This window comes from Aotus nancymaae, unplaced genomic scaffold, assembly GCF_030222135.1.
Source record: "Aotus nancymaae isolate 86718 unplaced genomic scaffold, 86718_ANA_hifiasm-v0.15.2.pri h1tg000040l, whole genome shotgun sequence".
Classification (NCBI taxonomy): Eukaryota; Metazoa; Chordata; class Mammalia; order Primates; family Aotidae; genus Aotus; species Aotus nancymaae.
Window position 1 is genome coordinate 5,542,989 of NW_026988454.1, and position 16,767 is coordinate 5,559,755.

General features: G+C 34.4%; 1 protein-coding gene across 1 annotated transcript in view; it reads right to left on the reverse strand.

Moving 5' to 3' along the window:
* Positions 1 to 16,767, reverse strand: part of PACRG (parkin coregulated) — a 593,065-nt gene that overhangs the window by 559,901 nt on the left and 16,397 nt on the right. The gene's annotated exons all lie outside the window — the stretch shown is intronic.

Consider the following 16,767-nt stretch of genomic DNA (forward strand, 5'->3'; position numbering starts at 1 on the left):
ATATCTCCAATCACCTATTTAAAGTAATAAACATAACATAAAATTTGTGGGCTTTTAAAAAGTAGAGATCAAAAATAGTGAAAAACACAGATTAATTCAGGGGAGTGGTGATTACAGTGTGATTATTCTAACATTTCCTACACTGTTTGAGAAATAAATAAAATTAGTTTAAATTTAGATTTTATTAAGGAAAATATGTTTAGTAAAAATTCAAAAATAATGGCTAAAAGAATAGAAATAGCATGTATTAATTCTCAAAAAGGAGGGGAAAAACCCCATAAAATAACAAAATAATCAGTTAAAAAAAACAGTGATGTGTAAAAAGTAGTCATAGAATAAGAAAAATAAAATTCTTAAAAAGGCAGAAATGAATCTAAACATATTAAAGATCGCAATAAATGTAAATATGTTAAATTCTCCCCAAATTGTCAGAATGTATAAGATAAACAAAATCCACCTTATTTTATATTTTTAAGACAGCCACCCAAAAACCACAAAAACAAACAAAAGACCTAAGGACGTGAAAATGTTGAAGTAAAAGATGAAAAATATATTCCAGGTAAACATTAAACAAAAGAAAGCTGAAACAGATATATAAGACAAAATAGGCTTTGAGGACAAAGAAACACTTTCAGAGAAAAAAGGATCAATGCATAATGATAAAACTCATAGTTAGTACGAGGATATAATGATTCTGAACTTTATGTAAATATGGAAATAAAAATATATAACAACTGAAAGAAATAAGCACATCTATCATGACAGTGGAAAACGTTAGCTCAGCTCTCTACTACGTCAAGTAGCTAATTAGAACAAAAAAATCCTTAAATGAACAAATTCATACATGTACACATATAAAATATACAACCCATGAACAATTCAATAACATTTCATTCTTCTGTAGTACTCCTGAAAACTTTATAAAACTATATTATGTATTACACCATAAAGTATGTCTCCACAATATAATTGAATCCCTGTTTTTTTCCATGTTGCAATTAAGTCAATAATTTTAAAATTGCATATATTTAAAAATTATTAAATGCTTCAAAATAACACATGGGCCAAAGAATAAATGAAAATGCAAATTAAAAAATTTGACAAACTGAACAGAAAGAACATACTATAGAAAAAAATGTCTGAGAATCAGTAGAGCAAAACTAAACACTAATGAGTTAGGTGCCTGACTTAATTTCTATCACAGATAGATAAGAAATTTAAAATATGAACACATTAAATAATTTTATGCAAACAAACTTGAATTTAGATTAAAAATCTTTAGAAAACTGTAACTTAGAAAACTGACTCAAGAAGAAATATCAAAATTAGTACAGCTGTTTTGAAAACATTATGGCGATTCCTCGAGGAACAAAAATAGAATTATCATATGATCTGGCAATCCCACTTTTGGGTATAAAGACAAGGGATCTCAATTCAGGACATTGAAAAGGTGTTTGCACTCCTCTGTTCATTGCAGAATTATTCACAATAGCTAAGATATGGAAACAACCTAAGTGTCCATTAATAGATTTTTTAAAAATGTGGTATAAACATACAATGGAATGCTGTTCCATTTTAAAAATAAACAGGAAATTCTATCATTTGCAATATGATAAAGGTAAACCTAGAAAATATTAAGTGAAATAAGCCAGGCATAGAGAAACAAACACCATATGCACTCGTATGTAAAATCTAAAAATGTCAAAACTCAGAACTAGAGGGTAGAATGGTAGTTAGCAGAGGCTGGGCAGGGAAAAGGGAGGCATTGGTCAGTGGAGACAAAGTTTCAGTTAGGTAGCAGGAATAATTTCTGGTGTTCTATTGCACAGCACTGTGACCATAGTTAGTCATAATGTATTACATATTTTAAAATAGCTAAAAGAGACAATTTTGAATGTTTTCAGCACAAATTAATGATAAATAGTTGAATGAAAGATATGCTAATGAGCCTGATTTGATCATTCCAGAGTGTATCCATGTTTCTTGACACATGACGCTGTACTCTGTAAGTATATACAATTATTATTTGTCAACTAAAACAAATAAAACTTTTTAAAAAAGAAAAATAGCAAGATTGAATACTCCCATAGCATTTAAAGAATTCAATCATTGTATAAAATATTAAATAGTTATACATTTATCTAAAGAAATGCCCCAAAAATGCTCCAGAAATGTTCTACAAAATTAGTATTTAAAGAATTCAATCATTTTATAAAACATTAAACAGTTATACAAGTTTATCTAAAGAAATGCCCCTCAAAATGCTCTATAAATGTTCTACATAATTTTAAGAGAAAAGATTATTCAAATCTTAATAGCTCTTCCAGAAGAGAAAAATCTAAAATACATCCCAACTTGTGCCATTACATTACCATCACTTACGATAATGGAACAAACAAGAGATAAAATTGAGAGCTTTTAGCCTCTGACTCTCCCTCTTCCATGTTGTCACATGGAATGGGTACAGGTCAAGGGTCAAGTGGATCAGCAGATGTAGATGTTGTCTCACTGTTGAGAGAGCCATAAACAAAAGGCTCTCACAGTTTTATGGACTCTGAAGGTTTAGTTGGGGGTAAAAATAGGGATAGGGTTGCACTGGAAAATAGTACTGGGTACTGAGTCAGAGTGGGGTAAAATGTTTTCAAGAATTTCCCTCTCCTTTGAATAAGGAGGTAAGCGCTTAGCATGGATGCTGAAATTTATTCTGAAATTGGCAGACTTACAAAAGGCCAAGAGTCAAATTCAAAAGGCATCTAGTCGTGTTGGCTCAGGTAGGTCTAATATTCAGGGAAGCAGGTAGGTAGGTAGGTAGGTAGGTACAAAGATAGATAATAGATTTATGAATAGATAGGCAGAGAGAACATGATGATGATGATGATGATGATGATAAATAGGTATGTATATATGAACATAAATGTTAAAGTTTGGATTCTAGAGGGCTTTTTTGCTTCTGTTCTTACTTGAATGTTAAATATAAATTTATATTTAAATATGAAATTCTCAGACATGAAGGAGACAACCTAAGGATAGTCCATGCAAGTATAGCAGAGATAGGAAGAACAATAAATCTTAAAAGCAGAAAATAGTTAATAGATAAGAAATTATATTTTCTATCTCAAAATATGGATATGGGTAATTTAAGGATAACTCTGAGTTTTTGCTAGAATAGGCTATAAAGCAAATATTTCAATGTTTCTGTTTCCAAATTGTGAAATCTCAAATACTATTCTAATAAATTAGCCCATTATAAATAGTTAAATGTAAGTGTTGATTCAATTATAAGAAAATATTAAAAGAATGCTAAAAAGATTCAAATTATCTAATTCATAACGCCAGTTATTAAAACGCACAATTTTTCCAAGGAAATTTATGATGACAATAACATGGAACACCCCTTTTTAAAAGAAAATCCAAGATCTCTGAGCAAACACTTTAACAATTTATTTGCATTTCAAGAAGACAGTCGAGTTTTTAAAAATACATTCCAGGATTTGTTTGACATCCATCTTTAGTTGAGAATAACTGGAAAAAGAGAAGTAAGGAAGAAAGTCATAAGAACATGGCGGACTGAAGGTTAATTAGAAATGAAGATAAAACAACACTGTACTTTTAATATGTTAACAGAAGATAATTCATTATTTAAATTCTTGTAGCAATGTTCTGGGGCACATCTACTTCAAAAAGAAATATCTAAATACTGACACCACCATCTACCTAGATCTAAAAGGGAGTCGATAGTTAATCCACAATTATTAGCTTATCAATAGTTGGAATACCGTGATACTCATTTTCAGAGAACAGAGCACATGAATATCATTAAACTCTGCTATAATGTAAAGTAATATTCAAAAGGGTTGTGACTTTATGATATGAAATAGTCCTTGACATTCATAATTCTTAAGCACTTTCTTTTATCATTTTGCTGATGTATGTTCTATTTTAAAATCAGAAGGATAATGGATGTGCTTCTTCAACTGTAAATTAGTTTTTATATCACAGCCTTGTCAGTGTGGTGACAGGTGACCTGACAGTGGTCTTGCCTCCACAGCCCTCCTTCCTGCTGCTTCTCAAGGAGAGAGGGTCAGTCTTAAGGATAGTGCAGGAGATTGCTGAATCCCTGAGGAAACATCTTAGGGCCATAATAACATTTACTGCAAGCCATAATCATTTTATGTTCTCTCTAACAGCTTAAAAGCAGAGCTATACTCTGCTGTCACATGTATTTTTATTAATCAAGGGCATTTAAAGTTTGAGTGAATATCATAAATTTCAAAATCTGGATACTTCTGATTTGTGTGAAGCAAGTCCTAAAATTTAGAAAAATGCAGAACCTGCTGGGATCATTAATTGGTTTCATGCAAACAGAACCCATATGCATTTCAGTGGATATTTTTAGTTAAATGTATTCCTAAATGCCATTAAAAAGGAAAACTGGCCATTCAGTGTCATTAAAGAGATAGGATAGTGCACATATATGGTAAACTAATATAAATACTTGACATCTGAACATAAATCAAAGTTATACTTTGCTGTAAAACAATATTACAATCAAATCAATAGAGCTCCTATGAGAATGTGAAGATGTTGTTTGAAAAATGCAAAACTAATCTGCTTCCTAAATTGATTAATCAGTATTCTATAAGTAAAATTGATTTTAAAATCTGATATATTTAGCATGCAACAAGATACAAATAACCACCTATTCACATAATGTGAAATAGCACGCATAATGAAAAGGACATGAAGTCAACATCCATGGTTATCCCTCCCATACTACGTGCTGTTATGACCAAAAAATCCATAGTTTTCTAAAGTCTTTTTAAAAATACACACTTCTGACCTTCAAAGCTAAAAATAACAAGTACAACACTAAAGAAAAGGAATCCCAGGTCCCTTAGGATCCCCTCTCCTTAACACACCAAAAGGTCACCAGTGTGAACAGAGATGAAGTACACACTCCTTAACAAGGAGGTCAAGGTCCTAAGCCATCCATCATAGATGAGCTTTCTAACCTCAATTCCCAGTGTTTCCACAGAAGAGAAACATGCCTTAATAACTCTTTGCCTTTTTTCACTGTGTATTCTTCCCTTAGAGTAAAAGGATTTCCATTCTCAACCTGCTGAACTGGTTCTTGGTTTTAGAGAGCCCTTGAAATGCCACATCTGCCAAGGCTTCCAGTCAGGATTAAGTTCTCCTTCCTCCATGTTTCCAGTGCCACACAGACAATGCCTCATTCACTTGATTGATTATTTATTGAGAACCTACTAAAGTCCAGTGAACGTCAACGAGGACAGTGATACAGCAATGAACGCGACAGCAGAGCTCCCTGCCCACGTGGAACTTGCCATTAGATCTATCTGTTTCCTTGCAGGTTTAGAGACTTTATAACAAACGTAAATTTAGTGTCACTCAGGTTGTGAAATTCACTTTACTGGGTATTTTATCTTCAGCAATTCACTTAACCCTTGTGACTCAATTTCTCCACCTATAAAATTAGATTATCATCTAATCCATGAGACTGTTATATTAAAAGATATAACTAGCACAGTGCATAGCACAGACAGCAGGGCAGAGTGAGACATTCAAAACCAAAACTTCCTATGCTTTCTAAAGGGAATAGAATACTTCACATTGACAGGCAAATTAATCTCAATCCTGACTCTATATTTAAAAAAAAGTAGTAAGAAAAAAAAAGAAATATATTTTTTAAAACTTCTACCAGCTCAGCTCATCTATATTGCTACAGGGTAAGACCCAACCATAGATGACATTGTGTTTAGTACTGCCAACAAAGAATACATGTTTGGATAAGCAGAGTTGGAATCAGGGACAAAGTGGGGAGCTAAATGGCTTTGCTTAGGCTAAACAGAGGAATCTGTGTTTCTAGGGGCACATGTGGTAGGGAAATCTGAACCACAAGGAAGCAAGAAGGGCTGGGGCATCAGCCACATGAGGACACTGGGCCCTGTGGTGAAGTGTGGCCAGAAATAAGGCCAGAGGACTGCTATGTGGCCCCACAAGTCCTCACCCCCTGTCTGGCCAAGCCATTGGCAAGCGTTGGCAGCTAGACTATCTACCCTGAATTTGTTCACATTTTTACATCTCCACTGCGACCACCCTCATCCAAGTCCCCATCTCTTTTTGCCTCAACCACTGCAAAATTCTCCTAAGTGGTCTTCCTGTTTCTCTGCAGAGCACAATGGTATACTCTGGGCAGAGTATCTGGAGGGATTCTTTCACCATGTCACTGCTACCCTAAATGCCTTCAATGGCCTATCTCACCCGGGGAAAAAGAGGTAAAAGTCAAAAGCCTTCCCAAGACCTACACAGCCTTCCACTTTGTAAACTTCCCACTCTCAACTCAGTTCCTATCCTCTCAGCTCTACCTGGCTCAACTCAAAATGGCTCAAAAACTTAACTATAAGACCAGAAAGTGTAAGACAACTAGCAGAAAACATTAGAGGAAAGCTCCACACCATTTGTCTGGGCCATTATTTTTTAGATATAACTAAAAAAGCATAGGCAATAAACGCAAAGAAAAAATAGACAAATGGATGGCATCAAACTAAAATGTTTCTGCACAGCAAAGGGAACAATAACGAACTGAAGAGACAACCCACAGAATGGGAGAAAATATTTGCAAAGCATACATCTGATGGCATATGGAACTCAAACAACTCAAAGCAAGAAAATATATAACCTGATTAAAAATTGGACAAAGGGCCTGAACAGACATTTCTCAAAAGAAGAGATACAAATGGCCAACAAGGATATGAAAAAATTCTCAGAATCACTAATTATTTGGAAAATGCATATTAAAAACAAAATGAGTTATCACCTTATGTTTGTTAGAATGGCTTGCATCAAAAAATGAAAGAAAATAAATGCTGGGGAAAATGCAGAGAAAAAGGAGCTCTTACATATTGATGAGGGAAATGTAAATTAGTGTAGCCACTATGAGAAATTGTATGAAGATTCTACCAGAAACTGAAAACGGAACTACCATATGACCCAGTAATCCCACTTCTGAGCATACATCCTAAGGAACTAAAATCAATATATCAAAGAGATATCTGCACTCCCATATTCATAGCAAAGTTATTCACTGTAGTAGTCCATTTTCACACTGCTGTAAAGAACCACCTGAGACTGGGTAAGTTATTAAGAAAAGAGGTTTAATTAACTCACATTTCTGCATGGCTGAGAAGGCCTCAAGAAACTTACAACCATGGCAGAAGTCAAAGGTGAAGCAAGGAATGTCTTACATGGCAGCAGGAAAGAGAGAGAGGGAGAGCAAAGAAAGCCACATACTTTTAAACCATCAGCTCTCGTGAGAACTTACTCACTATCATGAGAACAGCATGGGGGAAACAGCCCCCATGATCCCATCATCTCCTACTAGGCTCCTCCTCTGACACACGGGGATTACGATTCTAGATGAGATTTGGGTGGGGACACAAGCCAAACCATGTCATTCACAATAGTCAAGATACAGAATCAACCTATTGCTCACCAATGGACAAATGGATAAAAAAGTGTGATATAAATTCAGTGTAATACTATTTGGCCTTAAAAAGGGCAAAATGCTGTCATTTGCAACAACATGGATGAATCTGGTGGGCCTTATGCTACATGAAATTATCAGGGCATGGAAAGAAAAATACTAAATGCTCTCACTTTACAAAGGTGAACTCATAGTGGTAAGGAGTCGAATCATGGCTGGGGTGGGTGGGGGTGGAGCGGGAGAGATGAGGAGTTATTAATCAAAGCTTGCAAAGTTTCAGTAGAAAAGAGAAACAGATTTTGAGATCTACTGCACAGTAGGATGACTATAATCAATACTAATGTATTATGTATTCCAAAGTAAGAGAGTAAATTTCAAGTGTCTCCCCATAAGAAATGGTGAGCAAGATGATGAACATATAATTAGTTTGATTTGTATACATATATCAAAACATCATATTGTGCCTCCAAAATGCCAAAATGATAGAATTATGGTTTGTGAATCAAAATAACATTAATAAGTTTAAAATAAAAATAAATACATAAATATATAAAAGCCTAAAGAAAAAAAAAGAATATGGTGGAATAAAGAACCCAAGATAAGAGGATCCAAATAACTAGCATACAAATCTCAACAATACATTAAACAGATAATGCATTATTTAGACTATGTCACACATGTTACTATGTATTTTAATATTTTTCTGCTAAGTCAGATTTGTTTTTCAGTGTCTGGTACTGTATATAAAGATCAAACTAAAATAACTACAACATTATTCTCGTACTTAACACTCTAGAGCTAAAATGTGCCACCACATTCAGTTTCTTTTCAACTAGGGTTTAAAGCACATAGATGCTATGTTCTGTTAACCTTTTCCAGCAGGTTGATCCCTTGTTGGTTTCTTAAGACAAGACTTGTGGGGGTTTGGGAACGTTTTAATTAAACTGTAAAGTCACAGATAATTTTCTACATTTGTCCTTGTCAAAATCAGGCAACCAATGGAAACCTCCCCAAAACTCCAAGAACTTGGTGTTACTGGATACTGGTACATCAGAATGGGCACTGGAAATCTCCAATCCTGACCCCTGCAGCTCCTGCTTCTACTGAGGGTCATTTTCCTTTTCCTGGTTTTGATGTCCTCTTCATTCTTTTGTCAGTCTTTACATTCTTGCTTCTCATATATGAAAGGCAAACTTTTTAAAGACAATTAGAGTTCATCTTTGCTTTCACACAGTAAAATGCATAATATTGCGCTGTGTGTGTGTGTGTGTGTAATATTGCTCTGTGTGTGTGTGTATGTGTGTGTGTGTGTGTGTGTGTAAAACAAAGCTTTGCTTCTCCTAGGCTGTCTTCAGTATCAGATGTCAAAAATTCTTCGTCTGAATTTTTGGAACTTGTTTCGTGTCTTCTTGGTCAGCAGTTGAAATGTTTCAGATGATTGGCTTCTAAATAACTAATATTTTACCATACTTCACATCTTTTCCCTAAGATGTGCCATATAAGTATGAATAAAATGGAAACTAATTTCATTTCATGTAAAAATTATAGTTCAACGTAGAAAGAAATTATAAATGTGATCAAGGCATTTGATGTCAGATCAATATAGACAATTAATACTGACCACAAAGCAGCATGCTGGAGAGAAGCATTTTGGGGTTGGAGTGTGAACAGTTTATCAGTGTATTGTTCAAAATGATAGGCATTTAAGATGGCAGAAAATTATAATAACAGTACTTCTTCTACCACATTTTTCTTTAACCAGCAATACACTCTTCCAGTTTCCACAGTAACACAATCAATTTCTGATTACAAATGCAAGCAGAGCAATTTAAGCCTAGACTAGGGAAAATGAAGAGTATATTTGTAGATCAGAGAAAATTTGAAATTAGCCTATATCACTCATCTGAGAAGCTCTATTTGATATTGACAATTAAGATCAAGAATAAAAACTTAAAAGGAAATTTTCCAACTGAATGTAAACTAGATTTTATAGAAAACTCATACTTTTTATCATGTCTTGCAAAAAAAAAAATATTTCAGAACTGCTGCTAGATGAATGGTATTTAATTATAATAGTTGAACTGAATTAAAGCAGCAACAAATGACAATTAGACACCAATGTGTGAATGACTAATGGGAACATGAATAATCTCAATAAGCTCTATTCATTTGGATTAATGCACAAAGTTGCCAAATTACAATCTAAAATGCTTAGTTATAAAATTTTTATTCTTAGACTTTTTAATTACTTCTTTTAAAAATAAGAATAATCCTCATTAATTATATCAGAAAACAAAAATACCAATATGGTTAGATGTTATGCTAACTCCAAAGTGCTTTCTAAAGAGTAAAAAAGAAAAATCATTTATAAAATTGCTTGTATCAAATGCATAAACAAAAATAAAAACAATGTATATGGCTTGGAATTATCTTTCACTAGTGAAAAACCTTCAGGAGAAGGACTCTTCCCTATTGAATTAAGTGCATTTGTAAACCAAGGTAAAGGCCAATGAAGTCATTAGACAAACATGAAATAGTACCTTAGTGACTTGTAAGCATTAACATGCCTTCCTGAGCACACAACTCACGACCACTAGTGGCTAAAGCAACAAGGAAAAGATTAGAATCCTATAAAACCCCTAAAGGTTTGGTTTATAGGACAGGACAATTACATGTTAACAGATTTGTGAAAAATACAAAACCACCATCTCTTGAGCACATAATATGTGTGACTTCCACATTGCTGGGCACGTACCTTGTTTTTTACAATAACGTTTAATTTAATCTCTCTGAAAACTCTCTGAAGTTGTAGTAGTAGTCCTATCATCTACTCATGAAACCCAATGTCACACACTGGCAGTGACTATATAGAGGATAATAACTGTTGCAGTCACAGCACTTAACATGTAAACAGGATTGTGGGCACTATCTTAAAGGGTTTCCAATAATTTTACTCTATTAGTTGAAGATGGAAAATATAATTACCAATGCCTAATCTAGCTTTCCAAAATAAGATTTTATCATCCTGAAGTCAGTCAAATCAATGATCATCAGAAATAATCCGTTGATTTTTCAAGCCTTAGGAATACATGGTCTAACTTATGATCCTGGAATAATTTTAATGAGTAAAATGACATGACAGTGTGAAGTAACTTTTCCAAATGCGATAAAAATGTTTGTTGGTTCATTATTCCATTTAATGTGCTAGCATTCAAATTTTCAAAATTCACAGACTAAGTTGCATATATGCATCTAGGTTACCAAGAAAGCTAGCAGTTGGCCTGAGGCTGAAATAAATTTATGGTTTCTTATAAAATGTGAAAGATCCTAAGGTATCTTTGAAAGAAAATAAGTGAAGGCAGACATAAATTTAAGTTGTATGTACAAGGAACAAATGAATATCAACAAATGAAGCAAAATGTTAAAGTACTATTGTATTTTTAATGAGAAACTCTAAACTACTCGTTGGGTAACCTACAATGGAGAAAGTGAATGCAAATGTAAATATACATGAGTGGAAAAATTATGGAGATTTGGTTTTCATAATCTGATATTTCAACAAATCTTCTAAAGAAACCATATATTTAATAGCATATATAAATCAATGATGAATGTTCCCATAGTATGAAAATACTACTATATTCAGTGATATAGTTTACACTTGTTAAAATAAAAAATATGTTTACTTGGCTGGGTGTGGTTGCTCATGCCCATAATCCCAGCACTTTGGGAGGCCGAGGCAGGCAGATCACCTAAGGTCAGGAGTTTGAGACCAGCCTGGCCAACATGGTGAAACCCAATCTCTATTAAAAATACAAAAATTAGTTGGGCATGGTGGTGCATGCATGTAGTCCCAGCTACTTGGGAGGCTGAGGTAGGAGAATCCCTTGAACCCTGGAGGTGGAGGTTGCAGTGAGGCAGATCGCACCATTGCACTCCAGCCTGGGTGACAGAGCGAGATCATGTCTCAAAATAAATAAATAATAAAAAAAGAAATATGTTTCCTTTTATTTTGTGCCCCAGGAGAATGATCTTCATGTTACAAGTAGACTTATACATATTCTGTAAGATCTTTTGAATGTCTCAGGGATGTCAGGGATAATCTCATTATTGCTATTAATTACTTCATATGGGATTTTGATCCTCTCACCTTCTTGACAGTTGGTACAGCTAGTCCACAGCTAGATATTTAACCAAGAGAGATAAACATACATCCATACAAAGACTTGTACAACAATGTTCAAAGTACGTACTTGCTTTTAACAACCATGCATTGGACACAACCCAAGTCAACAGCAGGTGGTTAAACAAAGTATGCTGTATCCATATAAGTGAAATCCTTTCCAGCAATAAAAAGGAAGGAAGCATTACACACAAATGAATGCATCTCAAAATAATTCTGATAACTAAAAAAATCCATAAAAAATACATTCTGTATAATTCAGTTTATGTAAATTCTAGAAAATGCAAACTCATCGATTGTAAAAGCAAGCAGATCATTGGCTAACTGGAGAAGGGGGAAAGGAGTGAGTGTGAGAGATTACAAAGAGGTACAAGGAAATGGGATGATGGATATATTCATTATCTAGATTGCTGTCATGACTTGGCTCATCACCTTCAATAATATATATAGTTTATTGTTGATACCTCAATTAAGCTTTTTAAAAAAGTAGTAGTATAAGCATATTATTTAGAGATCTGAAATGATTTTATTAGAATACTTAAAATAAAAAGAGTTAAATGTGGTGAAGGGATGTGAACCTGGGAGAAGGGGAGTAGGCAGAGGACAGGGACTGATAGGTTTGGAAAAGCCATTTTCTACACTTTACCTGTTAACTCTGTATGTGAAACTCATTGATACTTAAGAAAAAATTATGATTTAAGAAGAGATTTTCAAATTTGACAATGGAAAAGTGATGATATGGGTTTTCTACTACAGACTGAGTACAAGTTTTTTTTTTTGTTTGTTTTTTGAGATGGAGTCTCACTCTGTCACTCAGGCTGGTGTGCAGTGGCCCTATCTCAGTCACTGCAACCCCCACTCCCAGGTTGAAGCGATTCTCGTGCCTCAGCCTCCCAAGTAACTGGGATTACAGGCACCTGCCAGCATGCCTAGCCAATTTTTTGGCATTTTTATTAGAGCCAAGGTTTCAGCACGATGGCCAGGCTGGTCTTGAACTTCTGACCTCAGGTGACCTGCCTGCCTTGGCCTCCCAAATTGCTGGGATTGCAGGGGTGAGCCACAGCCCCAGCCCTGAATACAAATTCTGACTTGGTTTTCCAATATTTTAATACATTTCAGCAGATTCACTCCAATCCACTTTCTTTAATGACAAATGCCACTTATTAGTGAGTGATTGAATAGAGGTGAGATCTATGGTTACAAAACCATAGAGTAAAATTAACAGGTTGAATTAATTATTTTAGAATAGTAAAATTTAAAATGTAATGAAAAGTGCCATCATCGGCACAGCAGTCTGAAATCATTTTTTAGCCCACTTATCATCTGCATTCCAGAATGTTCTCCCTTCTTTCCAGAAAATGTGTGAGCCCAGGTGTCTTCTAATGGGAGACTAAGAATTTTAAGGATATTTGTGGATTAAAATGAATCTCTATGTTTCCTGAGTCCCTGCCTCCCATTACTAATAATCTTGGCTGAACCTGAGAGGGATCTAGGTTTGGATTCTGACTAAAACTTTTGTCCAGGTGAAATCACCTTAAACTGTCTCCTCTGTCTTGGTCACCTTACGCCCTATCCTGGCTCACTCAATCTGGTTGATTCTGGCTTTGCCTGCATTAGCTCTGGGTAAACTTGATGTTTGTACTATGTACGTCACTAGAAGTATTTCAATTATGTCTAATATATCCAGTATACTGGTGCTGATACATGCTTTTGATAACCTACCGTATTAGCATTCTCTAGAGGGACAGAACTAATGGAATATATATATATATATATGTATATTTATTGAGTGTTACATATATATTATAGGTATATTTATTATATATATAATATAGATATATTTTTGAGTATTATATATATAATATAAAATATATATATATAATATAAAATATATATATTTATTGAGTATTAACTCACATGAACACAAGGTCCCACAATAGGCCTACTGCAGACTGAGAAGCAAGGAGAGCCAGTTTGAGTTCCAAAACTGAAGAACTTGGAGTCCAATGTTCTAGAGCAGAAAGCATCCAGCACAGGAGAAAGGCTGGGAGGCTAAGCAGGCAGACCACCTGAGGTCAGGAGTTTGAGACCAGCCTGACCACCGTGATGAAACCTCGTTTCTAACAAAAATACCTCTCTAACTCAAGCCAATCACATTTTTCTGCCAGCTTATATTCTAGCCACACTGGCAGCTGATTTGTGCCACCCAGGTTAAGGATGGGTCTGGCTCTCCCAGTCCACTGACTACAATGTTAATCTCCTTTAGCAACACCCTCACAGACACACCCAGCATCGATACTTTGAATCCTTCGAACCAATCAGGTTGACAGTATTAAACATCACACCTCCCAACATTTCTGGTTTCTTTGGTTTTACCACGACATCATTCTTGCGAATTTGTTGTAGTATCAAGTGTTGATAAGTATCAAATCAATCAAATTCTGCACATAAAAGAAGAAGATCAAATGTGATATAGAGAGGGGTCCTTTTATATATATGCAAGTTCTTAGTCAATTAATCATCTATCCTTTTTCTTATAAGTGATGAATATGAAAGAAATGTAAAACAGGAGATGATATTCTCAGCCGAATCACTTTCACACACTAAGTTAGGATTTAAAAATCCAGAAACACCTCTTACTGAGCATCTCCTGTGTCTACAACACTGTGCAAAGCACCGAGGGGAGGGGAGACCAAAACATTGGCTATTTATGCTTCATTCTTTGTATGTAAAAGTTATATTTGATGAACTCCTAAAACGTTTTCATACTTACTCCTAATAATGATAGAAGATAACATTTCCTCAAGAAATTTCAATGGAAAATAAACCATAGATGGAGGCATCCATCATTACTGTTTAAAGTTACTAATATTTATCTCATACAATTGTTACTGTTCTGTCTATATTCACATCACATAAAATTCTAAACTATATTTAAACATAATACCGTGTTAAATTCAAATAATTTTTGTGCTCAAGTGAAAACATTTAACACTGTGTCATTTTACTCAATTTTGAAATAATGTTACAGTTTTATCATGCAAAATTACTTTAAGAAAATTTGGTAAATGATTTACTGCTTATCTCTGGGACTATTTATTCATGGCTACCTTAATTTAGAATAGACAAGCTGTGAAAAATATTTCTCTGCAGATTTTCTTCTTAGCAAAAACCACAAAAGGAAGGTAGTTAGCCATGATCTATCTTGTATTTATTATTTTATTTGGCATTTATTACATAATCATATTTTTTATAGTATTACTTTCTCTAATCTATGTTACATCAATGACTAACTTGAACTGGTTTTGGCAGATAATTCTAAAACATAAATTATTATTTATGGAACAAAACTATTATTTATGATATTATCAGTTCACTTTCTTTTTTCCAAAATGACAATGACTTCGGAAAAGAAGCAAATTCATGAATAATAATATCTTAAATTTTGTTTAGGCTATGATTCTTCCATATATACAAAAAACTTAAAAATAAATCTCTCCCTAAGCAGAACATTTCTTCACTACCACAGACTAACTAATTACCTCACACAGGCTTGAAAGTTTTAGTTGTTGGACCTCAAGTATTAAATCTCAATGTCTCTTGTCTTATTTTCTAAGTCCTACAAAATCAGCAGTCATCTACGTTATTAAACCTTGATGTGTTTTTCACCAATTTAAGACCACTGTCTGGTCGAGTATGTGTCCTCACAACCCCTCAATGTTGCACCTGGATTTTAATTTTATTTTCACTTTTCTTTTACTGTAAGTTCTGGGATACATGTGCAGAACAAGCAGTTTTGTCACATAGGTAGACGTGTGCCATGGTGGTGTGCTACACCTATCAATGCATCATCAAGGTTTTAAGCCGCACATTCATTAGTTATTTGTCCTGATGTTCTCCCTCCCCTCATCCCTCATCCCCTGGACAGGCCCCTGTGTGTGCTCTTCCCCTCCCTGTGTCCATGTGTTCTCATTGTTAACTCCCCCTTATGAATGAGAACATGCAGTGTTTAATTTTTTTTTCTGTGTTAGTTTGCTGAGGATGATGGCTTCCAGCCTCATCCATGTCGTTGCAAAGGACATGATCTCATTCCTTTTTATGGCTGCATAGTATTCCACGGTGTATATGTGGCACACGGACTTTTAAGTCAATTCTTAAAAAAGAAGTAGAAGCCAAATGATACAGATCTCCCTGAATCTTTTTTAAAAAATTCATTTTAAGGACATTAAATATGAAAGTTATCCATTGAATGCATAAATATATATTTTCCAGAAAATAAATAATATACACAAATTCTAGAATTCTGGGCTCAAAAGCAAGTATAAATAAATATTGTTACCTATTGTCAGGTCATTTTCAGAGCTCCTAAAACATGAACTTGCTAGATTGTGTGATACAATTAGAGAAAGACGAAAGAATACATTTTGACAGCATTTTCTTCATTGTTTTCTGATTATTGTTTATAACTTGTTTTCTTTTGCATTTTCTACTTACTGAACAAAATTACAAAAGCCATAAACATTACATGATATCAGTTGATTTTTAGCAGTAAGTCACGTTTTTAAAATCTTTAAACAATTCTTTATGGACTACTAAATGGGGATATAGAAAAGAAATAGAAGGGAATACCAGAACTATGTACCTATTTCAAATATGCCTAAGACTGACCAAATTCTTACTCTACATAACTTATATTTATTAAATAGTAATACTTTGTTTTTAAGAGACAGGGCATCGCTCTGTCGCTTAGGCTAGAGTGCAGTGATGATCACAGCTCGCTGCAGCCTTGGTCTCCTGTGCTCAAGCAATCCTCCTACCTCAGCCTCCCAAGCACCTGTTATTATAGCTGTGTGCCACAACACCAGTTTATTTTTAATTTTTTTTAGAGATGGGGTCTGGCTATGTTGCTCAGGCTGGTTTTGAACTCTAGCCTCAAGCAGTCCTCCCACCTCGGCTTCCCAAAGTGTTGGGATTATAGGCATGAGTCACCACACCCAGACAGGAATAATATGGTTATATAGATGTCTCCAATATCTTTCACGCTGACACAAATGATCTGCATTTAATCATCCAGAATAAC